The following is a 26744-nucleotide window of genomic DNA, read 5'->3' on the forward strand; positions in this document are numbered from 1 at the left end:
CAACACACAAAATTTACAGCTCACAACACAAAGCTCACAGCACAGCACAAGGCAATACAACACAAAGCTCACAGCACAACACAAATTTACACAACACTGCATCACTTACCGCAGCACAGTGCAATTTAATAGGAACACAACACAACACGATGCAACACAACATTACAGAGAGCTGACATTACAAAAAGTACATTCAATAAGGCATCACAAAGCATTACAAGGGACACAGAGCACAAGAAGCACAGTACTACATTACATCATACTGTTAATTACTACACTACGACACAAACTAACACCAAAACAGTATCAACGCAACATTACACACCACCATAACACCCCACAACATAACACCACCACACCACATTATAACACCACCATAACACACCACCATATAACACCATCACATCACATTATAACACCACCATAACATATCAATATAACACCACCATAACACACCACAATATAACACCACCATACCAACACCGACACCACACCAACACACCACACCACACCACAACACATCACACCACACCACACCACAAACATCACACCACACCACAACACATCACACCACACCACACCACACCACAACACATCACACCACACCACACACCACACCATACCAACACACCACACCACACCCACAACACACTATACCAATACACCACACCACACCACACCACACCACACCACACCACACCACACGGGCGAAAATAAAATGAAAAATATAAAAACGTCGCCTGGGAACTTTGTGCACTTTTTGTCCTGCTCTTACGTGACCTGGGCCCCAAGGTGTCCTGTTGTCCTGGTTATTCTGTCCTGGTTTTGTCCTGATTCTGTCCTGGTTTTGTCCTGATTCTGTCCTGGTTTTGTCCTAGTTTTGTTCTGGTTTTGTCCTAGTTTTGTTCTGGTTTTGTCCTAGTTTTGTTCTGGTTTTGTCCTAGTTTTGTCCTAGTTTTGTTCTGGTTTTGTCCTAGTTTTGTCCTGGTTTTGTCCTAGTTTTGTTCTGGTTCTGTCCTAGTTTTGTCCTGGTTCTGTCCTAGTTTTGTCCTGGTTTTGTCCTAGTTGTGTTCTGGTTTTGTCCTGTGTTTTCCTGGTTTTGTCCTAATATTGTCCTGGTTTTGTCATAATGTTGTCCTGGTTTTGTGCTGATTCTGTCCTGTTTTTGTCTTGACTTTGTGATATTTTTGTCCTGCTTGTTGTCCTCTTACTGGTATTTTCCTGGATGGTTTTTATATTGGGTATATAAATGTCCTTAAAACGCGCACACACACACACACACACACACACACACACACACACACACACACACACACACACACACACACACACACACACGCACATAAAGTTACACAAACACACAAATACAATTATACACACACAAGCACAAACACAATACAATTACACACACACACACAGACACACACACACACATACTGCACATAATTATATAACACACCCCTCCTCACTACAACTCTAGCAACATAACACCGTGTGCTAACGTCCCATAAAGAGGCCAGGGAGGTGATAACACAGAGGCAGCAGTTGGGGGGGGAGGGAAGCATCTAACCTCATTCCCAGCTACACAAACCCCACCATCAACCCCCCTACCCCCACCCATTATGCAACTTCCCACCCCACCCCACTCAATACGCAAACCTCCTACCCCACCCCACCCACTACACTAGCACCCCATCATCACCTCTTCATTACCCCTTAACCCCACCTATTACATAAACCCCACCCCCAACCCCACCCATTAACCCCACCCACGCAAGCCAAGCCAGGTATGGGGTTACCTGGGTAGGTGCGGTGCTTCTCACTCATTAACCCCTTCAGTCCTATTACCTGTTCCACTCTCACAATCTCCAGGTGATTTTGTTTAATCTAGGAGGGTTAAGGTTAGGTTAGGTGTGGTTAGGAGAGGAGAGGAGAGGAGAGGAGAGGAGAGAAGAGGAGAGGTTAGGTTAGGTCAGGAAGAAAGGGAATGGAACAAGGAGGAAGGGTGAGGGGAATGGTGAAGGGAGGAGGGAGAGGGGAGGAAGAGGGTGAGAGAGGTGGGAGAGGTTGAAGCGAAAGGGAGTGGAGGAGGAAAAGAGAGAGAGGGAAGGAAGGGGGAGGGGACAGGGGGGAAGGAGAGGGAAGGAAGAGAGAGGGAAGGAAGGGGGAGGGGAGGGGGAGGGAGGGGGAATATTGAAGGTAAGGGTCCACCATTGTCCAGTTGTCGGCCCAGGTAATGGCCTAAATGTACTAAATAACTCTCTCTCTCTCTCTCTCTCTCTCTCTCTCTCTCTCTCTCTCTCTCTCTCTCTCTCTCTCTCTCACACACACACACACACACACACACACACACACACACATTTGTCCTGGTGTCTCAGTTTTGCCCTGGTAGAAATGTGCTGGGAGTCTTGCCTCTCTCTCTCTCTCTCTCTCTCTCTCTCTCTCTCTCTCTCTCTCAGCTACAACAAAAGAGAGCAGCATAATAAGTACTGCCTAACGTACCAAGAACGACAGAATATGGAGAGGGAGAGAGAGAGAGAGAGAGAGAGAGAGAGAGAGAGAGAGAGTAAATCAGAGAGAGACTTGATTATGCATTTATGGTATTTCAGGAGGAATGGTTCGGGGTGGATGGATGGTGTAAGAGTGGATGGAAGATTGCATGGATGGATGGATGGATGGATGGATGGATGGTTGGATGGATGGTTAGTTAATGAATGGATCGATGGATGGATAGACGGATGGATGGATAAATGGATGGATGGTTTGTTAATGAATGGATGGATGGCAGTTTATGGGTGGATGGATAGTTAGTTGAAGAGTTGATGGATGGATGAATGGATGGACTCAGGTGGATGCATGGTTAGTTAAGAAGTGGATGGTTGGCACGTCATCAGCGGATGGATAGCAAGTTGATGAGTGGATGGATAAATGAATGAATGGATGGATGGATGGATGGATGGTAGTTTCGGCGGTTAGGAGTGGATGGATGGATGGTTAGTTCTTGTGCCGAAAATCTCCGAACGCCTCTTGAGGAATCGAACCTGCGTGGAACAACACCTGCTCTTCAACTCATTAGGCGCCTCAGCCCACTAAGCCACCAGGAGTAAAAGGGGAATAGGGAAAATACTTGATAATATAACAAGAGGTGAGGAAGCATAATATTAGCTTCGTTTTATTTCAGGGTAAAAACAGATTAAAAATAATGGACACACACACACACACACACACACACACACACACACACACACACACACACACACACACACACACACACACACACACACACACACACACACACACACACACACACACACACGTCGAAAAAAACACCCGTCATCAAAACTGCGCCTCAGAAAACATACTGCGAAAAGCACACACAAACACAAACACGCTGAAAAACAGAAGCAGCCTTAAATTCTCCTCCCGGCCACTCCCTCCTCTTCTTCCTCTCACTCATCTTCCTCCTCCTCCTCCTCTTTAAAGCATCCCTTAGCCATCCTCATCCTCATAAGCATCATCCTCTCTCTTCATCCTCCTCCCCCTTTCCTCCTACTCCTTATCCTCCACCACCTCCTCATCATCATCACCACCAACCACCACCACCATCACCACGACCATCATCATTACCTCCCTTCATCCTCCTCCCCACTTCCCCCACCTCATCATCACCATCGTCCTCATCCTCTCCCGTCATCCTCCTCTTCCTCAAACCTCTCCCGGACATCCAGCTCTCGGTAAAATCTGCCTTGCCTCAGTCTTGCCTCACTCTTGCCTCACATAAATTCCCATGCCACTCAAGGAGCCACTGTCAGCCACTCTCGTAAATTACCTTCCTCACACTCATAAATTCCAGCGTGGGAGTGCCAGCGGGAGAACTGGTACTTGGGCAGCTTGTCAGAATTGGAGGAAGCGAGGGAAAAAATACAGGTGAAAAAATACAGGTGATCAAAGAAAATAGGGTTAATCAACGAGAGGTAACTTCAGGTACTCAAAGAAAACAGGGGTAATTAAAGACAGGTAACTTCAGGTGACCACAGAAAATAGGGTTAATTAAAGATGTAGCAATTAATGACTTTGTGAGGATTACAGTAACAAATATAATAATAAGTACAAAAACACAGATAATCCAAAAATATAGGGTTAATGACAGATGGATGACTTCGGGATTGTGTGAGAATTACATTTTGAAAACTTAAAATAATCACAGACCAAAGAAAAGAAGGATGATAAAAGATGGAGTATTTCATGGCTCTGTGAGAAAGTATGAAAAATATAATAATCACAAATTATACATGATCAAATAATACAAGAATATAAGATTTAAGAATTTCATGGCTCTGAGAATTAAACAGTAAAAAAAAAAAAATCTCAAAAAATATGGATTCAAATAATGGTGCAAAATACTTGAGGGATCTGTGAGAATGATACGAAGCCAATTATCAGATAGATAGATCGATAGATAAACAGATACAGGTATATAAATGATAATAGAAAACAGAGATGATAAAAGACGCTAGCAACATCACTTCAGACCTCTATAAGAAATCAGCGAGGCACAAAGTATTTATAGATGATCAAAGAAAAGGTGGTGAAAATAACTAACACCTCAAATTAACAGGTAACAGAGGGTCCAGGAAAATATGGCAATAAAAGATGATACACTGAGGTTAAGGTAGAATCTGAGAATTGTGTGGAAGTTAAACAAGGCAAAGAAACATAAATATTCTTAAAACAGTGGAAACAGCAATTAAAACACCTCTGCACCACCTGAGGGCTGTGCATCAGGTGAATTAAATACCGTAGTCAATTTAAGAACAGGATATGGTTTTAAAAGATGCGTAAATGTTGAGCACAGAATAAAATTACAGATGATAATATAAGATGATGAAAAAAGACATATCAAACTGGCATTTTTTTTTTTAACTTGGTATTGTTAGATAAAGATGATAGATAGATACCCTGAAGACAATAGATAAATTGACTTTTTCTTCTTTATCGACTTTTTATTATTATTATTATTATTATTATTATTATTTTCATTTCTATTATTATGATTATGATTATGATTATGATGATGATGATGATGATTATTATTATTATTACTATTATTATCATTATTATTACTATTACTCTTATTATTATTATTATTATTATTATTATTTTACTTTTTTATGGCCTGTTATTTTCAAGAGCATTAGAAAGTAACTAACGATTAGACCCACTTTTATCTCTACCATTTTGTACCTTCATCTTTCTCTCATTTATTTTTTTATTTTTTTTCCACAGATTAACATAGAGTGAAAATATAACCGTGATAGAGAGAGAGAGAGAGAGAGAGAGAGAGAGAGAGAGAGAGGCGTGAGAGTTTAAAAGAAAATTACCTTCACTCACAAGTTCCATTAATTAATAAACTTACGCAACTCCGAAAATAAAAAGAAAATGAAAGAAAATGCCTTAGAACATTAAAGAAAAAAAATAAAGAAAAAATTAAATGAGAGAGAAAATACTTAAAGCAACACTATAAGGAGTTGGCTTTATTGTAAGAGGGGAAACTGGGTAATACTTGCTTTGTAGGGAAAGTAAAGGAAGGGAGGGAGGGAGAGAGAGGGAGGGAGGGAGGGAGGAGGGAGAGAGGGACGGAGCAAGAGAGAAAGAGGAGAGGAAGGGAGGGAGGGAGGGAAGGAGGGAGGGAGGGGAGGGAGGGGAGGGAGGGAGGGAGGGAGGAGGGAGGGGAGAGAGAGAGAGAGAGTGAGAGGGGAAGAGAGGGGAGGGGAGGAGAGGGGAGGGTTAGATCTGGGAAGTGATGGGGATAATGGAAAAGAAATGAATAGACTAGGGAAGGGAAGGGAAGGGAGAGAGAGAGAGAGAGAGAGAGAGAACCATTAAACAGGGAATAACGTGTACACATACATACCTACATACAGACATAAATAGTCATAAACACATACACACCCATACACACACACACACACATAACTACACACACAAACACATACTGCACATATACCCATACACGCAAACATACATACATACATACATAACCATACACACACAAACACATACATATATCCACACACACACATACAGATACATCCATACACATATAAATACAAACGGAAATAATTATACACATATCTTAACGTAAACTCTCTCTCTCTCTCTCTCTCTCTCTCTCTCTCTCTCTAATGCAACCTCCGGGATGATAATGCATGTAAGTTCAGTTTTATGGGATCTTTTTTTTCGTCAACTTTTTCTATCAAATTTTTGTCTTATGTTCGGAATTATCTATAATAATGTCCCTCAGAATGTGTGTGTGTGTGTGTGTGTGTGTGTGTGTGTGTGTGTGTGTGTGTGTGTGTGTGTGAGAGAGAGAGAGAGAGAGAGAGAGAGAGAGAGAGAGAGAGAGAGAGAGAGACGGGGGCTAAGACCAAAAATTTAGGAAGGAGGAGGAGGAAAATAGATAATTATAAGAAGAAATATGAGGAGAAGGAGGAGGAGGAGGAGGAGAGGCAAAGGTCAATTTGGAGAAAAGGAAGTGGAGGAGAAGTTAAGAGGTAAAGCATAGTAGATGAAGAACGAAGACGAGGAAGAAAGAGGAGATGGAACTAGAAGAAGAAGAAGGAAGAACAGGAATAGGATGAAGAAGGAGGAGGAGGAAGAAGGAGAAGAAGGAGGAGGAGGAGGAGGAGGAGAAGGAGGAAGAAGAGGGAGGAGAAGATGTGAATGGATGAAAGATGGAGAACACAGGATCTGACCTCAGGCCTTGGTAGTTGCCAGGAGAAAGAATGAAGAGGATTACACAGGATTACACAGGAAAGCAAACAGCAACAGACCTTATGGTCCTTTCGAGGCTGCTTGTTAGAGAAAACTATGACTACAAGATCTAACTCTACATGTTGAAGGATAAGGATAGGAAAGCAAGAAGGCTCCCCCCACCACCAAACCCCATCAGGAGGAGGAGGACGAGGAGGAGGAGGAGAAGGAGAAGACGAAGAAGAGGAAGAGATGACGTTAGAAAAGATGGAGTACATGAGGAAGGAAAGATGAATACAAAGAAATGGCTGAGGAGGAAGAAGAGAAACAAGTCAGAGAAGTACAAAGGCGAGGAGGAGGAGGAGGAGGAGGAGAAGGAGAAGGAGGAGGAGGAGGAGGAGGAGGAGAAGAAATGAAGAAGGAAGAAGAAGAAGAAGGAGGAGGAAGAAAAAGAGAAGGAGGAGGGGGAGGAGGAGAAAGAGGAGAAGCCCTGAATGGATAAAACTGAGGCACACAGCATCTGCCCCAGGCTTTGTTAAGGGAAGGAAAAACACTGAAGGAGGGGGGAGGCGGGAGGGAGGGAAAGGGGGGATGGAGAGGGAGAGAGGGGGAGGGGAGGGGGAGGGAGAGAGAGGGAGGGAATGGAGAGGGAGAGAGGGGAATGGGATGGAAAACGAGAGTGAAGGGAAAGAGAAAAAAATTATATGGGGGAGGGGAAATGATGGGAGAGGAATAGAAGAGGGGAGGAGGTGGGAGAGAGGTAGAAGGGGGGACGGGAGAGGGGAAGAGAGGAAGGAGAGGGAGAGGGGAATGGGTGGGAGAGGGATAAAAAGAAAACAGAACAGGAAGAGATGAGGGAGAGAAAAGAGGGGAGAGAGGAGGGGGATGGAAAAGGGGAGAAGAGGTGAAGGGGGAGAAGAAGAATGGGGGAGAGGGGTGAACAAGGGGAAGGGGATAGAGAGAGAGAGGGAGGGGGGGGGAGTACAAAGGAATGTAAAGAAAAAAACACCACCAGGTCTATTGATGCCTTTGAAGTCTTGCATGGAGTACGAAATAATTTTAGCGTTTTACAATACTGACGCCAAAATAAAAGGATATCAAAACGATCATTCCCTGCAGACAAAGCCGGCAGGAAAAAGTGAGAAATATATATGTTCCGCGAATACATGTGGTGTAGTGGTCAGAATGCACCGGTCGGAGTGATGGACTATACTCTTTTTACTCTAACTTGGCCTAAAATTTCCATCTCTCCATCTTGAATGCTGAGTTTAAACAATAGCTTAACACTAGAATATGATGCTAGTCACGAAGAATCCCATTATTATTATTATTTTCACTCTATCATGGCCTACAATTACCATCTCTCCATCTTGTATTCTGAGCGGAATCAAGCGAATAACAGGATATGATGCTAGTCACGAAGAAGTGCTATGAAAAAGAATGTAGATCAGTAGTATAGTCCTTTTCTGCCAGTGAGCTACGTGAAATAAGCTAGAGAACGAAAATCAGAGCCGAATACTGAGTTAAAACATGCTAGTCACGAAGAAGAGAGAAGAGAAAGAATAAAAATCCGCCACATCATCAAACCATTAACACGAGAATACGATGCTAGTCACGAAGAAGAGTAGAGAAAGAAAACAAAAAACATTACTAAAACTGGGGACGCCAAGGTGTGAGCAAACCTCTTAATTATTTACCTCCAATTATAAACACCTGTAATTTTCAGGTACAATTAGCCTGCATGCCACATTATAGAGTGTAATCAGCAACGAGGTCAAAGGTCAATCATCTATCCTCATTACAGGTTTTAAAATTCTGGAGTCAAAATTTACCGAGTTTTTTCGCTTTTTATTTTTTTACATATTTTTTTAGTTTTTTTTTTTTTAATACGTATTTTACTGCTCAGTGGTAATGCGCTTCATCATCCCCTGTGACCCGGATGAGAGAGGAAAATATTAGGTCAGTTCTCTCTCTCTCTCTCTCTATCTATCTATCTACCTACCTACCTACCTACCTACCTCTCTATCGATCGATCTATCTCTCTCTCTCTCTCTCTCTCTCTCTCTCTCTCTTTACCTGAGGATTACAGACCTGATACGTACCCAAGCGATTTACATCATTATTTCCCAATCACATCTGGCAACACTGTAATCCGATTTGTGTTAATGTGTGTACAGGGATGATGAATGTACTCTGTGTGTGTGTGTGTGTGTGTGTGTGTGTGTGTGTGTGTGTGTGTGTGTGTGTGTGTGTGTGCAAAGACCAGAACTGAACGCTGTACTCAAACTGCGGACGAACTAATGAAGCATACAGACAGGGGAAAACATTTTTATATATATTCCAATGCTCTGTCTATGATTCCAATTAATTTCCCTTTCTCCTTTACTGCCTCTGTTGACTACTGGCTTGGATGGGGAGAAAGGGAGGAGATGGGGAGAATGAATAGGGAGATGAAACGCAGGGAGAAAATATTAAGAGGAGAACGGAGGAGGAATGGAGAATGGAGGGCAAGAGTGAATGGCAGAGAGAGAGAGAGAGAGAGAGAGAGAACGGGGAGAAGTGGAAAAGAATATGTTGAGAAAGCGAGCAAGCGCGCGCGCGCGCACGCACACACGCACGCACACACACACACACACACACACACACACACACACACACACACACACACACACACACACACACACACACACACACACACGGGTTGGTTAGGGTAAGTGAAGTGTGATATTGTGTGATAGCGTGGAACAGATGTGGGACAGGTGTAGGAAAGGTGTGGTATGGGGCAGGTGTGGAGTGGGACAGGTGTGGGGAAGGTGTGATATGGGGCAGGTGTGGGGTAGGTGTGGTATGGGGCAGGTGTGGTGTGGACAGGTGTGGGGAAGGTGTGGTATGGGGCAGATGTGGGGCAGGAGGGGGGCACGTGTGATGGCAGATGTAGGAGCAGGTGGGGGGCAGGTGTGGGGGCAGGTGAGGGGGGGCAGGTGAGGGGGGCAGGTGTGTGAGCGGGAAGGTGGTAATAGAGCGGAAATTACTGGGATGAAATAGCTCCTTTGGAGGAAATATAAGAGAGAGAAAATTGAGGTTAGGTGGGGTGAAGTAAGGTGAGGTCAGTGGAGGTGAGGTGAGGTGAGGTGAGGTGAGGCGAGGTAAGGCAAGGTAAGGTGAGGTGAGGCGAGGTAAGGTAGGGTAAGGTGAGGTGAGGCAAGGTAAGGTAAAGTAAGATAAGGTGAGGTGAGGCGAGGTAAGGTAAGGTAAGGTAAGGTAAGGTAAGGTGAGGTGAGGCCGACAAATAATAATAAAAAAGAAAAACAAAGCACATAAGAAAAAGAAAGAACAAGAAATAAACTCATGGGAAAAAAATCTCTCTTAACTCAGGTCAAGTTAAAAAAAAAAAAGGGTCAAAAATTTAAGTCACGAACTGAAATCACGAAGGTCAGGGAAGTGAGGCTGAGAAGTGATGGAAGAAGACAGAAAATGAAGAAAATGAAACCAGGAAGTGCAAATAATTGAGGAAACGAAGTCAAGAGGAGGGAGGAAGAGAAGTCAGCAAGAGGAATCCCCAAGTCAAGAGGGGAACGAAGGAAGAAGTCAGGAGGAAGAGAAATACCAAGCCAGGAGGGGAAGAAAGGAAAAAGTCATTGAGGAAAATCACCAGGAAAAGAGGGAGGACAAGTCAGGAACAAGAAAAATCAAGAAGAACAAGGAAAGTTAAGAGGAAGAGAAGTTACCAAGAAGAGAAGAAAGGGAACAACACAGCAAGAAAAATCGCCAAACCAAGATAAGGAAGTAGAAGTCAATAGAAAGAGATCGCCTAGAAGAGAAGGAATGAAGGAAGAAGGAAGGAGGAATGCACCAAGTCAAGAAGGGAAGGAAGGAAGAAGGAAGGACGAAATCAAGTAAGATAAAAAGGAAGGAAGGAAGGAAGGAAAGAAGGGAGAGGGAAGGAGGAAATCACCAAATCAAGATGATAAAAAGGAACAGGCACGAGGAAGAGACGTCAGGAATGCCAAAAATGCAACCCGGAAGTGGAGGAAACAGCCCGGAAGTGAAGGAGACAGCCCGGAAGTGAAGGAGACAGCCCGGAAGTGAAGGAGACAGACCGGAAGAGAAGGAGACAGCCCGGAAGTGAAGGAGACAGACCGGAAGAGAAGGAGACAGCCCGGAAGTGAAGGAAACAGCCCGGAAGTGAAGGAGACAGCCCGGAAGTGAAGGAGACAGCCCGGAAGTGAAGGAAATATACCCTACCATTCCAAGACACTCCTGATCCCAACTATTTAGCCTGCATGCCGTCCTGACCAAACATACACGAGACATAAGTGCTTGTTAGAAGGTCACTGTGTTGCCCTGGAAGATGCAGTCGTATTAAAGGTCAAGGTAGTTAAGGAAATGAAGGAGAAAGGAGAGGAAGTGATGGAGGAAGAAGAAGAAGTGATGGAGGGAGGAGGGGAAGTGAAGGAGAGAGGAGGGGAAGTGAAGGAGGGAGGAAGGAAAGTGAAGGAAAGAGGAGATGGAGGTGATCTAGATGTTGAGGGAAGTGAAGGAAATGAAGGAGAGAGAGAGAGAGAGAGAGATTCACCGCCGGAGATGACCTTATATGACCTCCCTCTCCTGCCCGCCTCCAGCTAACGTCGTAAACATAACGGCGTTCAGGTCGGCACAGGTCACGGGGTCACACGAGGTCACAATCTCTCTCTCTCTCTCTCTCTCTCTCTCTCTCTCTCTCTCTCTCTCTCTCTCTCTCACCGTAATAAAGGAATTAATGAAGCTTACTAATCTCTCTTACACTCACAATAAAGGAGAATTCGCGCTTATTATTCTTCATCGCGAAAAGGAATACAGTGAATGACCTACAGAAATAATGGTCACTTTATCTTTATCCCCATTAAAGAAAATGAATAATAAATGCTGCTTTATCTATGTCGCAGGAAAGCAAATAAATAAATATAAATAATCATTACAATTGCCCACAGACACTCACAGCGACAGAAATGCAAAACACACACACACACACACACACACACACACACGAAATCACGGGTACAGCAGCGTGGGAACGAGTGCAAGAAAGCCTTCAGGTGGAACAAATGCTGCCATGGCAACACACACACACACACACACACACACACACACACACACACACACACACACACACACACACACACACATACACACACACACACACACACACACACAACATAAATATTCACACAAGCAGAAAAAGCAGACCATTAACGCACACACACAATGAAACACGCGGCCACAACAATTACAAACAAAGAGAGAGAGAGAGAGAGAGAGAACATCGGGATGCTTGACTAAAGGAATACTGGGAAGCGATTTAATCATAAAAGTTTACCAAAACAGGAATACCTAGAAGTGACACACACACACACACACACACACACACACACACACACACACACACACACACACACACTAAATATCTGCAATAGAGGTAACAATAGGAAGGGAAGCACATACAAAGCATAATATTATCAGCTTCAGCCTCTCTCTCTCTCTCTCTCTCTCTCTCTCTCTCTCTCTCTCTCTCACGCTGCCAGGAAAGTTTCTTATGCAATCTACCTATAATCAATCTTCTCCCCTCCTCTCTCTCTCTCTCTCTCTCTCTCTCTCTCATTTGCACTTAATTCCTTGCTGTCTGGCACACCTCGCCACTCTATTAAAAACCTCAGTTAATCTCACTTTCTCTCTCGCTTTAATTCGCTCTCACTTACTCTCTCTCTCTCTCTCTCTTATTTATTTTTTCTAATATTATTTCAACAGCCTCATTCATTTTCACTCATGTCTACCCACACCTTCACTCTCTCTCTCTCTCTCTCTCTCTCTCTTACACACACACACACACACACACACCTAACACTCACTCACACCCACCTCCCTCTCACTTCCACTCTCACCTTTTATCTCACTGTCCCTCACTCTTACTCTCCCTCACACTCACTCTCCCTCACACTCACTCTCCCTCACACTCACTCTCCCTCACACTCACTCTCCCTCACACTCACTCTCCCTCACACTCACTCTCCCTCACACTCACTCTCCCTCACACTCACCCTGCGTTTTTTTTTTTTCCGTGAACCAGTCTCTCTCACTCATCATCCCTGAGCAGACACGGGAGAAAAGAGTCAATGTGTGTGTGTGTGTGTGTGTGTGTGTGTGTGTGTGAGAGAGAGAGAGAGAAGTATTGCCTCAATCGTACCCCCTTCGGTCATTATCATTTTCCAACCTCTCTGGAAAAAAAAAAAAAAAAAAAAGAAAGTGAGATTTTAAAGCCAGCTCACATAAAGACAGGGAAGTGGTCTGGCTGTGTGAAGGGGCGTTATTTTGAAGCGGAAAATTTTAGCGACCATGTAAGTGCCAATCTTCTCTTCATTTTGGCGATTTTTTTGACGACAGGAAAAATTTTGGCGAGGCGAGGAAAGGCGTGAGCAGATTGTCATTAAATTTAACTTGTATTTTTTCACTCCCATGTATTTTCTATGTATTTTTCACTCCCATGTATTTTCTATGTATTTTTCACTCCTATGTATTTTCTATGTATTTTTCACTCCTATGTATTTTCTATGTATTTTTCACTCCCATGTATTTTCTATGTATTTTTCCCTCCCATGTATTTTCTATGTATTTTTTACTCCTATGTATTTTCTATGTATTTTTCACTCCTATGTATTCTCTATGTATTTTTTCATTCATGTATTTCTCGTTCCTATTCATTTTTCACTCCTACTTTTTTTCTGCATAAAGCGAGAGGGTCCTATTTAGCGTTAAAAAAAAACACCAATTTGTGGACCATTTAAGTAAACTGAAAGAAACCACGCTATGCCAAAAGGTTAGGGACAATATCTAGAAAACTATCAGTGAGAAGACATTATTATTTATCATCATCATCATCATCATCACCATCATCATCATCATCAACATTATCATCATCATAATATCATCATCATCATCATCATCAATCAAATCCTCATCCTCATCATGTCATCACCATCATGACCATCATCATTGTAGTAGTAGTAGTAGCAGAAGTGGTAGTAGTAGTAGTTGCAGCAATAATTAATAATAATAATAATAATAATAATAATAATAATAATAATAATAATAATAATAAGCGTCATGGTGACATGGTGGCTCAGTGGTAGAGTGACTGACTGGAGACCCAAGAGTAGTGATTTCGCGCCGCGCTCGGGTAAGCTGCCCTGCAGGGAGAGGTAGCGCTCTCCTGTCACCTAGTTGGTTGTTGCAGCCGTGGCTCAGTGGGTTAGGGCGCTGTGGCCGAAGGGTCAGAGGTTCGAGTCCACCCAAAGGGTCACTGGTAGACATCAGGAAGGGCATCCGGTCACAAAGTGCTACACGCTCCAAAACTTAAGTCCTGTACCCAGGGGCAACGCCTTAGCCCTTATCGAAAAATGGGGACACGACGTAAAAAAGAAAAAAAAAGAAAAGAAAAGAAGAAAAAAAAAAGGTCTTTAATACGTTCCTCTGACGCCACAAGACTAGCATAAAGAGAGAGGTGAAGATCGAGAAAGAGTTAACAGCAGGAGAAGTGGGAAGGGGGCAAAAATAACTTCAGGCTTTCAGTGGCGGGTGTCTGAAGTGGGTTTGTGAAGAGGGAAGGGCTGAAAGAAACGCGGCCTTCAGATAAAAGATAAGAGAAGGGTTTGGGTCCAGGCAGGTGTGGTGGTGGTAACGACGGGTGAGAGACAAAGGAAGGAGGAGAGAGAGAGAGAGAGAGAGAGAGTACAATCAAACAGACAGAAAAGCAATTACCCTCAACCAGTTCACCCTAAACCCAGAAAAATCAAAATAATTAATACTTTCTCAAATTACACTCCAATAATGAACGAAATTTTGCGTATTTTTTCGATCAAGGTTTTTCTCACTTTATTTCGCTCCTCATATTACGAACGAATCAGTGTGGCTTAATGTATGAGTCTGTTTTATTTATTTAACGTGGTGTTTTTTTACGTTCGTTATGTTATGGATATAGAAATGTAAGCTTTCACTGTTTTCTGTCTCTGTCTGTCTGTTTCTCTCTCTCTCTCACACACACACACACACACACACACACACACACACACACACACACACACACACACACACACAAGCTGTCAGGAACTTTCTTTAATCAATCAGTCACCTCCCTCTCTCTCTCTCTCTCTCTCTCTCTCTCTCTCACACACACACACACAATCCTCGTTAATCTCAAAAGGAACTCTAGAAACAAAGAGGATATTCTCTCTCTCTCTCTCTCTCTCTCTCTCTCTCTCTCTCTCTCTCTGATCCAAAACTTAACCTATTTTCATCATTTTCTCCCTCTATTATAAACGCATTTCGAAATTTTGGTACGGTCTGCCTCACTCCGCTTATCCCCCTGCCTATGACCTCCAATTTTTCAGTCACAAAATATTCAGGTAACTAGAGATGGATATGACCCCATTTCCAACACCACCACCACCACCACACTCTCCTGACACCATTTTCACCACCACCACCACTACCACACTCTCCTGACACCATTTCCACCACCACCACCACCACACTCTTTCCTGACACCATTTCCACCACCACCAGCACCAAACTCTCTCCTGACACCATTTCCACCACCACCAGCACCAAACTCTCTCCTGACACCATTTCCACCACCACCACCACCAAACTCTCTCCTGACACCATTTCCACCACCACCACCACCACCAAACTGTCTCCTGACACCATTTCCACCACCAAAATCCCTCCTGACACCATTTCTACCACCACCACTACCACCACACTCTCTCCTGACACCATTTCCACCACCACCACCACCACCACCACACTCTCTTCCGACACCATTTTTTATATTTTTCATCGCCTAGGCCTTACCAACAGAGAGGGGGGGGTGACTCCACTGGGGGGAGGAGTAAAAAATCACCCCCCCCCCATCCTCGAGAGATTTTCCCATAAGGAGGTGAAAAAAAATCGTCTATAGCGATGATCAATCCCCTGAGATTTAAGGACGGATTCTGGATTTACAGGCCCCGTTGCACCCGTCTCTAAGCGATTTATTTTGCGGATCACAGGTTACCATTCTCTTGTATCTACAGTATGCCACTTACCTGTAATCCGATGTTCAGGTGTAACGTGAAAGATAAATCGCTAAGGAAGAGGTGTTAGGAAATCCCCCCAAGCCAAGAGAACTGTGACCCTTGACCCTTTCAATCCGAGGACCTGTTATCTTCATTCCTGCCTCCAGCCAGACGATTTTCTTCAGCTAAGCGAGGACGTGTATCAGTGAATTTGTGGATCAAGGTTGCGTCTATTTGGTCCAGTTCTAATTATATCTATCGCTTGCTCAAGAAAATCGTCTGAAGAAATCGTCTATCGCATAATGAAGAAAATCGTCTATCGCATAATGAAGTAAATCGTCTGAAGAAAATCGTCTATCGCGTGCTGAAGTAAATCGTCAGAAAATCGTCTATCGCGTGCTGAAGAAAATCGTCTCAAGAAAATCGTCTATCGCGTGCTGAAGAAAATCGTCTCAAGAAAATCGCCTATCGCATAATGAAGTAAATCGTCTATCGCATAATGAAGTAAATCGTCTATCGCATGATGAAGAAAATCGTCTAAAAGCGGCAAGAAATATACACGACGTCCTCGAACGGAAGGAATTAAAATTGGATCTGAAATTGGTGGGGGTTGTAATTGGATTAAAATTACTGCAATCTTCAATTTTCTCATTATCCTCACCAGCCTCATTCATTTCCTCCCATTATCATTCTTTTCAGTTGTCTTATCATCTTTCTTCATCATTTTTTCTTGTCTTTAGCTTCCCCTTATCTGTCTTTTTTTGCTTTCGTCTCGTTCATCTTAGTCAGCATCTTCATCTTCATCATCATTTTTTTTCAGATTCTCAGTCATCATTTTCATCTTAATCATATTCGTCCTAATCATCTCTTTCCTCTGTCATCATCATTATCATCATCATCGTAAACATCCAGATCATCATTACCATCATCATTATCATCATCATCGTAAACATCCAGATCATCATTACCATCATCATTATCATCATCGTCATCATCACCATCATCACCTTTCTTCTAATCATTTCCTTCTTCATCTCCTTCATTATCTTCTCCTTCATTACATCACACCTTCCTCATTTGATTCACTTTACAAATTTGCATAAAAGCTCTTTCCAAAATCACTGTTCTTCCAATTTCGCTTCTCCTTTGATATGGAAATGTTTTTTTATCGTTCGCCACTCACATTTTTCCTCGCAAATTCCACGTGTGCGTGTGTGTGTGTGTGTGTGTGTGTGTGTGTGTGTGTGTGTGTGTGTGTGTGTGTGTGTGTGTGTGTGTGTGTGTGTGTGTGTGTGTGTGTGTTTTGTTAAAGTGTTAGTGTGTGTGTTTCAGTATATTTGTCTGTGCGTTAGTTTGCCGGCGTATGTGTCTTTGTGTGTTTGTCTCTGTTTGTGTACCTTGACTGTGCCTATCTGTGTGTGTGTGTGTGTGTGTGTGTGTGTGTGTGTGTGTGTGTGTGTGTGTGTGTGTGTGTGTGTGTGTGTGTGTGTGCAATCATGTACCACACACACACACACACACACACACACACACACACACACCACCAAGGCCCATGTCTAGATAGTTTGCCAAGTTTGAAGCATAACTTGAGTTTGTGGGGCTCAGATCCATTTAATTGCTGCTCCCTCAACGTCCACCCACCCACACACACACACACACACACACACACACTCACACGCACACACACACACACACACACACACACACACACACACACACACACACACACACACAACTACTCATTCACCCCCCAAACCCCACTCTCTACCTCATCCCACACCTTCGTCCAACACTCAAATCCACCTCATAACCTCCAACCCTTCCCCACACATTCAATCCCCTAACCCCACACTCCCACTCCACACCCACACTCACACCCACTCTGCCCTCACGCCACACCCTCAAATTCACACCCTTACTCCACCTCCAGCATCATACCCCTTCCTCTTCCCTGATACCACAGCCACATCTTGCGCCTGGCACACCTGAGTTAATTACACACCTGTCTTACCCGCCACATCTTCCTCACCTGAATACCTGCTGCCAATCCACACACACACACACACACACACACACACACACACACACACACACACACACACACACACACACACACACACACACACACACACACACACACACACACACACACACACACACACACACACACACACACTTGTTCCTCGCTTGGCTTATCGCTAAATCTTCCTCCCAGCTTATCATACTTGTCTCTAATTGCACGTGGCTCGCAATATATATACCTGGCTCTCTACATTTACACACCTGCCGTCACACACACACACACACACACACACACACACACACACACACACACACACACACACACACACACACACACACACACACACACACACAAACACACACACACCTCAAACACCCGACCCCCAATAAACCTGCCAAAACACACATTTCTACCTCTCCACACACCTGCCTCCCCAGACACGTGCCTCACCTCTCGTTCTCCCCACCAATCATTTTAAAAACATATATTGCACTCTCCACCACGACATAAATATCACCAAAATCGTCCCCAACAGATCACACTTCTGAGTAAAGCACAGAGCACAGACCAGAGAGCACAACAAAAACACAGAAAACATATCATAAAACACACATAAAAAGACACATAAAAAAAACAGAGCACAAATAAAGGGTACACTATGCTAAGTACAAACAAAAACACAGAGCACTTAACACAGAGCACACCCAGGCTCTTGTACTCACTTTCAGGGAAGAGAGAGAGAGAGAGAGAGAGAGAGAGAGAGAGAGAGAGAGAGAGAGAGAGAGAGAGAGAGAGAGAGAGAGAGAGAGAGAGAGAGAGAGAGAGAGAGAGCTCCTATGACTCACTGAATATAAATCGCTCATCGTCAGCAACAACCGAAGGTCAGAGTTGTTCAGTCAGTCCCTAACACCTCTTCCTTAGCGATTTATTTTTGGATATGGCTGGTTAAAAATCGTAATCCACGTTATCTACGTAGAATATATTATTACTGAAAGGATTTACGAGACACAGAATAAGGACAGTCAGGTGTAATCAAAGAAATAAATCACTTACGAAAAGGTGTTAGGGAGCTTCCTTAACTGACGAGAATACGATGCCATGAGTCTACATGTGATAATAATAATAATAATAATAATAATAATAATAATAGTAATAATCCTTCTAAGGTTCCTATAATTCACTCTCAGCCGACGAGAAAATATATAAAAAAATAAAAAAGCCAGCATTAGCAAAAATAATACGGTGTTCCGATCATAAATACCTTTGAAATAAATTAAAACTTTCTAAAATCCCCCCCCCAAAAAAAAAAATCTGTAATAGGCCTTTGCTGCCAAAATTTCCATAGTCTACCCTGGGACCATTTTCTTTATTTTTCGTTTTTTTTTTTTGGGGGGGGGGCTAATTCACTCCCCTCTCATCTCCACATCAAAGCAGAGCAATGTAAAAAGCAGAGAGAGAGAGAGAGAGAGAGAGAGAAGTGTGTGTGTGTGTGTGTGTGTGTGTGTGTGTGTGTGTGTGTGTGTGTGTGTGTGTGTGTGTATCTAGCTAACACTCGAGAATAAATTGTTTACTTTCATCCCATATTTTTTTACACGTTGCTGCTTCAGCCACAGTAAATGAGTCTAATTCACACACACACACACACACACACACACACACACACACACACACACACACACACACACACACACACACTACCTCAACAACACTTACACCCAATTATAGCTTACTCACACCTAATGTGCTCTTATTTACAACTTAATTCTACGCATCTTATTTCTCCCCCACTCCTACCCTCACCTACACACACCTGTCACACCTAAGTACAATCTACTCACCTACACACAGGTACACACACCCCTACCTTACCTACACCCACACAAAATTCATCTACACCCACTCGATCTTGGCCTAAACGCATTCACAAACTCTCATTTACACTTTTATACTCATCTACACCTCACCTACAATTACACAAATGTATAGTGGTGTGAAGTGTGAGTGAGGTGTAGCAGTGTGAAGTTTAAGTGAGGTGTGGCAGTGTGAAGTGTAAGTGAGGTTTGGTTGTGTGAAGTGTGAGTGAGGTGTGTCAGTGTGAAGTGTAAGTGAGGTGTGGTAGTGTGAAGTGTGGCAGTGTGAGGTATATTAATGTGTGGTATAGTGTAAGAAGTGTGTTAGATGCAGAAGTGTGAGGTGGGGGAGTGTGAAGTGTGGTCGTCTGTGATGTGGTAGTGTGAGGTGTAGTGTGAGAAATGGCAATGTGAGGTGTGGCAGTATGAGGTTTGGCAGGGTGAGGTGTGGCAGTGTGAAGTGTGGTCGTTTGAGATGTAGTAGTATGAGGTGTAGTGTGAGGAATGGCAGTGTGAGATGTGGCAGTGTGAGGAAGGGTAGTATGAGCAGTGTGTGAGACCCGACAGAGTGAAGTATGACAGTAACTTCCATTTCACACTAACTCTTCCAACGCCTTATGTATTATTTACTGTGTACCCCGATGATGGAGAGGGACGCCTTCACGTGGTGGCACTAAAATAACAGAGCGGCTCCCCTGCCCGGTTATACAAAAGTCCTTCAACACCCACCCAACTATTTCTACTACCGCTACTACTACTACTGCTACTGCTACTACTACTACTACTACTACTACTATTCCATTATCCCCTGAGTTAATCCCAAACACAAAATCAAGTATAAAATTAAGGATATTTTCACTCACAGGTCGAGCCCCCCCCCCCACCCATCCGCGTCTTCCTTTGAGTAATCAGCTCATCTTATCATCTCATTTCCAGCACCCACCCTGCTCCCCCCCACCCCACCCCACCCAGCTTTCCCCCACCCTACCCCACCCCTTCCACGCATCTCAGAGCGGGTAATACCCATGAGTAACCATCTGGGAAACCAAATACCCTGAATACCGACTCTTGTAATCTTCCTATCTCCCGGAATCCTCTTATCTCCCGCTCAAATCCGATGCCATTATCTCTTATCTTCCTGTTGCTATCTTTCGAAGGGGCTGGAGAGGGAGCCATTCGCGTGATGGCACTGATATTACTGGATGCCGGAGCTGCCCGGTTATACAAACGACCCAACGCTTCCTCACTATCCATCCCCCGAAAGAAGGATGGTGGTTGCAAGAGAGGGGCAAATTCGGCCTGGAGTCCACTGGGTTCATATTCACAGCAGCAGCAGTAGTAGTAGTAGTAGTAGTAATAGTAGTAGCAGCAGTGCCAGGTTAATATGGAATGCAGTTGTATTTTATTTATCTTGTACTGTTTTCAAATCTTCAGGTGAGTCATAGGAGCCTGATTGGGTTTCTCTCTCTCCCTCCCTCTCTCTCTCTCTCTCTCTCTCTCTCTCTCTCTAAATTTATCCACACCTGTCATACTCCAAGCCCTTCCTAGAAATAAAATTTTTTGCATCGACCACCTGACTAAAATTAAATTCAGTTTTGACATATTTCTTTGAGGTGAGATTTCCAGTCGAAGCGATTACCAAATAATAATAATAATAATAATAATAATAATAAAAATAATAATAATAATAATAAATAAATAAATAACACACATTTATCGTTTATCCGGCGCTAAATCGCTGTGCTTCGTTACATTCCCCCATTAAAATAAAATAAAAATAGTTTATGATTAATCCCGTAGAGTTAGATGCAGAATGAAAAAAAAAAAGTAGAATTGTTGAGTAAAAAGTAGAGTTCTAAAGTAAAATGTAGAGTAAAAAGTAGAGTTGTAGTGTAAAATACAGATAAAAAAAAAAAAGTAAAGTCCCAGTGTAAAATCTAAACTGCTTTATTTACGCTTATTGGCATGTACAGTCGCGTGCAAAAGTCCCGTACCCCCCTCTTGCCCTAATTTTTAATCTGGGCAAAACTGCAGGTGGCCAGTGTGATGTCTAGGTAGGTACTGAGTTACTTGTAAATAATGGTCCTTAATTACCAGATATAATACGGTGTTATGAGCTACGGAGAAGGAGAGCGAGGAACGGAATTTTTGCGGGAACTGTACTTACGTCATCTATATTCCTAACTTCATAAATATAAGTTTTTTTTTTTTCATCGTAATATATAAAGTTGTAGGTATGCAATTTAATTTACATGGCATCGTTGTATAAGTATATGAATTCAGTTATATATATTTTTACGTGTGTTTGTGCCTTCTATACATATCATATCTGTATTTACGCGTATCACATATATATTAGTGGTTTTTGAAGGATAAATAAAAAAAAAAAGTATACGAATGAGACAACCCATTTTCACCTAAAGAGTGTATATAAAATTGTTCTTAACTCTCATTATTAGAAATCATATGAAAAAATAGTAATAGAAGTACAAAATACAAAAATATGGGGTGGAAATAATATTAATGGAGTGTAAATGTGATTTCTGAAAGCACTATTATTCTTCTTGTTTATTTTGGCCGGCAGACACGGGGATTTATAGGATTAATATCAATGGGTTGGTGGGATTTTTTTATGTGTGTGGCCATATGGTGAGAGAAAAGAGGGGGTAGTGGATTTTTTTTTTTTTTTTTTTTTTTTTTTTGTGAGTGTGTGTATGCGGCTCCCACATACCTTCCCTCCACGCACCTGTTTCACACACATCTGCCTGATCCACACACACACACACACACACACACACCTACACAACTACCTTCCCTCACAATCCTATCTCCCGCACACACCTGCCTCACCCCCTATACACACACACACACACACACACACACACACACACAACTACCTTCCCTCACAATCCTATCTCCCGCACACACCTGCCTCACCCCCTATACACACACACACACACACACACACACACACACACACACCTGTCTCCCCCACACCTACAAAACTACCTTCCTTCACAATCCCATCTCCCGCACACACCTGCCTCACCCCCTACACAAACACCACACACACACACACACACACACACACACATGCACACACAACCAAACTCCCCATACACACACACCAACAGCCCCTTCCTCCCCCATACACCTTTCAAACCCAACTAACTCCCGTTCAACACAAAACATAAGAGTGCAACGCAACACTACGCAGCGCAATACAGTAGTCAGCGCATTTCGGGGCCCAATGAACGCTGAACTACCAAGGGGTGACTGGGGCGTAAATCAGCTTGTTACGCGGTCGTTTTCGCCCTTATGGTAGTCTGGCTCGCGATGGGAAGAGAGAAGTAGGATCAGAATGGCAGCGTTTGTATGGGGTTAAATTGGCCGACCTCTTTTGCGTTGTGTGTGTGTGTGTGTGTGTGTGTGTGTGTGTGTGTGTGTGTGTGTGTGTGTGTGTGTGTGTGTGTGTGTGAGAGAGAGAGAGAGAGAGAGGGAGGGAGAGAGAAAGAGAGAGAAAGAGAGGTATTTGTGCTACGCCTGCCGCATACATGCAATTCATTATCATGGATCTTCTCTGACATTAATTTAGTTACGGCGATAAACAGTAACCAAACAAGCTCTCTCTCTCTCTCTCTCTCTCTCTCTCTCTCTCTCTCTCTCTCTCACACACACACACACACACACACAAAATATACACGCCTCAAAAAATAGCAGCACTCATTAAAACCCACATACACACGCTATATAAACACACGCACACCAACTCTCTCTCTCTCTCTCTCTCTCACACACACACACACACACACACACACACACACACACACAAAATATACACGCCTCACAAAAAATAGCAGCACTCATTAAAACCCACATACACACGCTATATAAACACACGCACACCAACTCTCTCTCTCTCTCTCTCTCTCTCTCTCTCTCTCTCTCTCACACACACACACACACACACACACACACACACACACACACACACACACACACACACACACACACGAACACACACACGCACCCACACACACAGGAGGGCCCTACAGCGTGCCACTTACAGCTCTCATCCAGGTAGTGTTTGGAATCATGGGGCCAATTAGAGCGGTGGATGAACGTCACTGAGTAGGAACAGGGGAGGTGTGGGGAGGGAAGTGGGGTGTGGGGAGGGACAGGGGGGGTGTGGGGAGGGACGGGAGGGTGTGGGGAGGGACGGGGGGGTGTGGGGAGTGACGGGGGGGGTGTGGGGAGGGACAGGGCGACACAAACTAATAATAACCACAATTTATCTTTATTTATTTATTCATTTATGTTCTACGGATCCAAACACATCCATTTTCCATCCTTACTCTTTAGGAATTTTTTTTATTTTCGTTGACGCCTTTATTTGAACTGTTTTTTTTATTATTTTATTGTTTTATTTATTTATTTACAGTCCAATTATTGCCTGATAGGAGTGAGTGGCAGGGCGTCCGAAGCAACTGATATCCGCAAAATTGGGGATATTTTTATTTTGAATGTTTTCGCGCGGATGACACAAATACTTCTTTTTTTTTTCTGTCTGTATTTTTCGGGATTTCTCTCTCTCTCTCTCTCTCTCTCTCTCTCTCTCTCTCTCATTCCCACTTTCTGAACGTGTCCTTTTTTTAATATGCGTGAACTCTAGTCTGATCGTGTTTTTGAGAGAGAGAGAGAGAGAGAGAGAGAGAGAGAGAGAGAGAGAGAGAGAGAGAGAGAGAGAGAGAATAAAAAAAAGACAGACAGAAAATTAAGGATATTTACCCAATTCTGACTATATCACCCCCCAAAAAAAAACATCACTTCTTTTTTTAACAGTCTATCTGAACATCTATCATTCTTTTTAAATTCTGCCTCAAACTCAGCATCACTGTCTCTCATGCATAATAATCATGGAAATTATTGGTGGACCTTATTAGTATTATTATCAAATTATCAATATTTACTTTCTACCATTTACACTTTATTGGGGTGTTTTTATTTCCTGTTTTTTTTCGTATTTTGCTTTATTTTTGCTTTTACATATACGGTATTATACATTATTTATTTTCTTTGTTAATATGGTCCATTTGTAGGGGTGGGTACAATTCTGATACCCATGAAGTAGGATATTCATTAAATAATCTGCAATATTTTGTTTCAGTGTATATTTTATCGTTATTATTATTATTATTATTATTATTATTATTATTATTATTATTTTTAGTAGCAGTAGTAGTAGTAGTAGAATATATATTATTTTTATTAGTACTATTATTATTATTATTATTATTATTACTATTTGTGACATGCATTAATTTTTTATCACAACATTAACAAGCTCCATTACTGATACCATGATTTTAATTACCTCATTAATGTCACTAGAGGTCATTTTCTCCCCCACCCCCATTATATAATTATTTTTATATCCCATTCACACTCCTAAACTCTATACTTTCCTTTAAATAAGAGTTCCATATTTCTTCCTTTATCTTTCCTTAAACCAATATTTCTCCTTCCTCTTCGCCTCTCTCCCTCCCTCCCCCTCCCATCCACTCCTCCCTCCCCCTTCTCCCTCCCTCTCCCCCTCCCTCGTCTCAACGTTAAGCAGAAGCCAGAATCAGTAAATTAAATCTCTCTCTCTCTCTCTCTCTCTCTCTCTCTCTCTCTCTCTCTCTCTCACACACACACACGAAATGTCTTAGGAAATATTGCTAACGTAATAAATTTTTCTCTTCCCCTCACTATTAATCTGTCCTTTTAACTCTAACACAAAGCTAATTAGGCAATACTCTATCTATCAATCTATCTATCTGTCTATCTATCTACCTACATGTCTATCTATCCATCTATCTACACATGTCTATCTATCTATCTATCGACATGTCTATCTATCTGTCAACATACATGTCTATCTATCTATGTCTATTTATTTATCTATCTAATTACATATGTCTATCTACCAATCTACCTACCTACATAAGTTTATATATTTATCTATCTACCTATCTATGAGTGTCTATCTACCTATATACCAACCTATCTATCTATCTATCTACCTATCTATCTATCTCTAGAGCAAATTAAATCCACAATGTACCCCTGATTACCTGCATTTATGCATGGTGTGTGTGTGTGTGTGTGTGTGTGTGTGTGTGTGTGTGTGTGTGTGTGTGTGTGTGTGTGTGTGTGTGTGTGTGTGTGTGTGTGTGTGTGTGTGTGTGTGTGTGTGTGTGTGTGTGTAGCCTGATATTGCAAGCTCCTGTCTCCATTAAACCACACCACCACCACTGCAACAACCACACTATTGCATGGATGAATTGAACGCCCCTAACACCTCTTCCTAAGCGATTTATTCTGCATATTACACGTTATTACAATTTTCCGAGCTTCATAAATCCTTCTTATATCACCATACTCTGCCTAAATGATGAACAAAAGGATATTAACCAGCCATATCCAAAAATAAATCGATAAGGAAGAGGTGTTAGGGAGCTTCTACAACCGACGAGAATACGAACTTAAGTCCTGACCAGCGAGTGAAAGAGAGAGAGAGAGAGAGAGAGAGAGAGAGAGAGGATTCACAAGCTCACAATCCTTTCGTTTTCATAACAAGTAATTTTTTTCCCTTATTCTCAACCTTCCTTCCTTCCATCCCCTTATTCTCAACTCTCCTTCCTTCCTTCCTTCCATCCCCTTATTCTCAACTCTCCTTCCTTCCTTCCTTCCTTCCCCTTATTCTCAACCCTCCTTCCTTCCTTCCTTGCATATATCACCTAACTCGTCTCGCGAAGGTAGAGGAAGGAAGGGCTTGTCAAAGAAGGAAGTCTGAAGGAGCGAGGCAGCAAAGGTTATTCTCCCGTGATCTTAGAAGGAGGGGGGAATGATCTTAGAAGGAAGGGGTGAGCTTAGAAGGAGGGGGGTGAGCTTAGAAGGAGGGGGGGTGATCTGAGAAGGAGGGGGGGGACTGAGGTGGAGAGAGCATCTTAGAAGATCTTGGAGGAGTTATATTACAGAGGTGAA

The sequence above is a fragment of the Coenobita brevimanus genome, chromosome 98 (assembly GCF_032717465.1).
Source record: "Coenobita brevimanus isolate Jiangsu-jjx chromosome 98, ASM3271746v2, whole genome shotgun sequence".
Classification (NCBI taxonomy): Eukaryota; Metazoa; Arthropoda; class Malacostraca; order Decapoda; family Coenobitidae; genus Coenobita; species Coenobita brevimanus.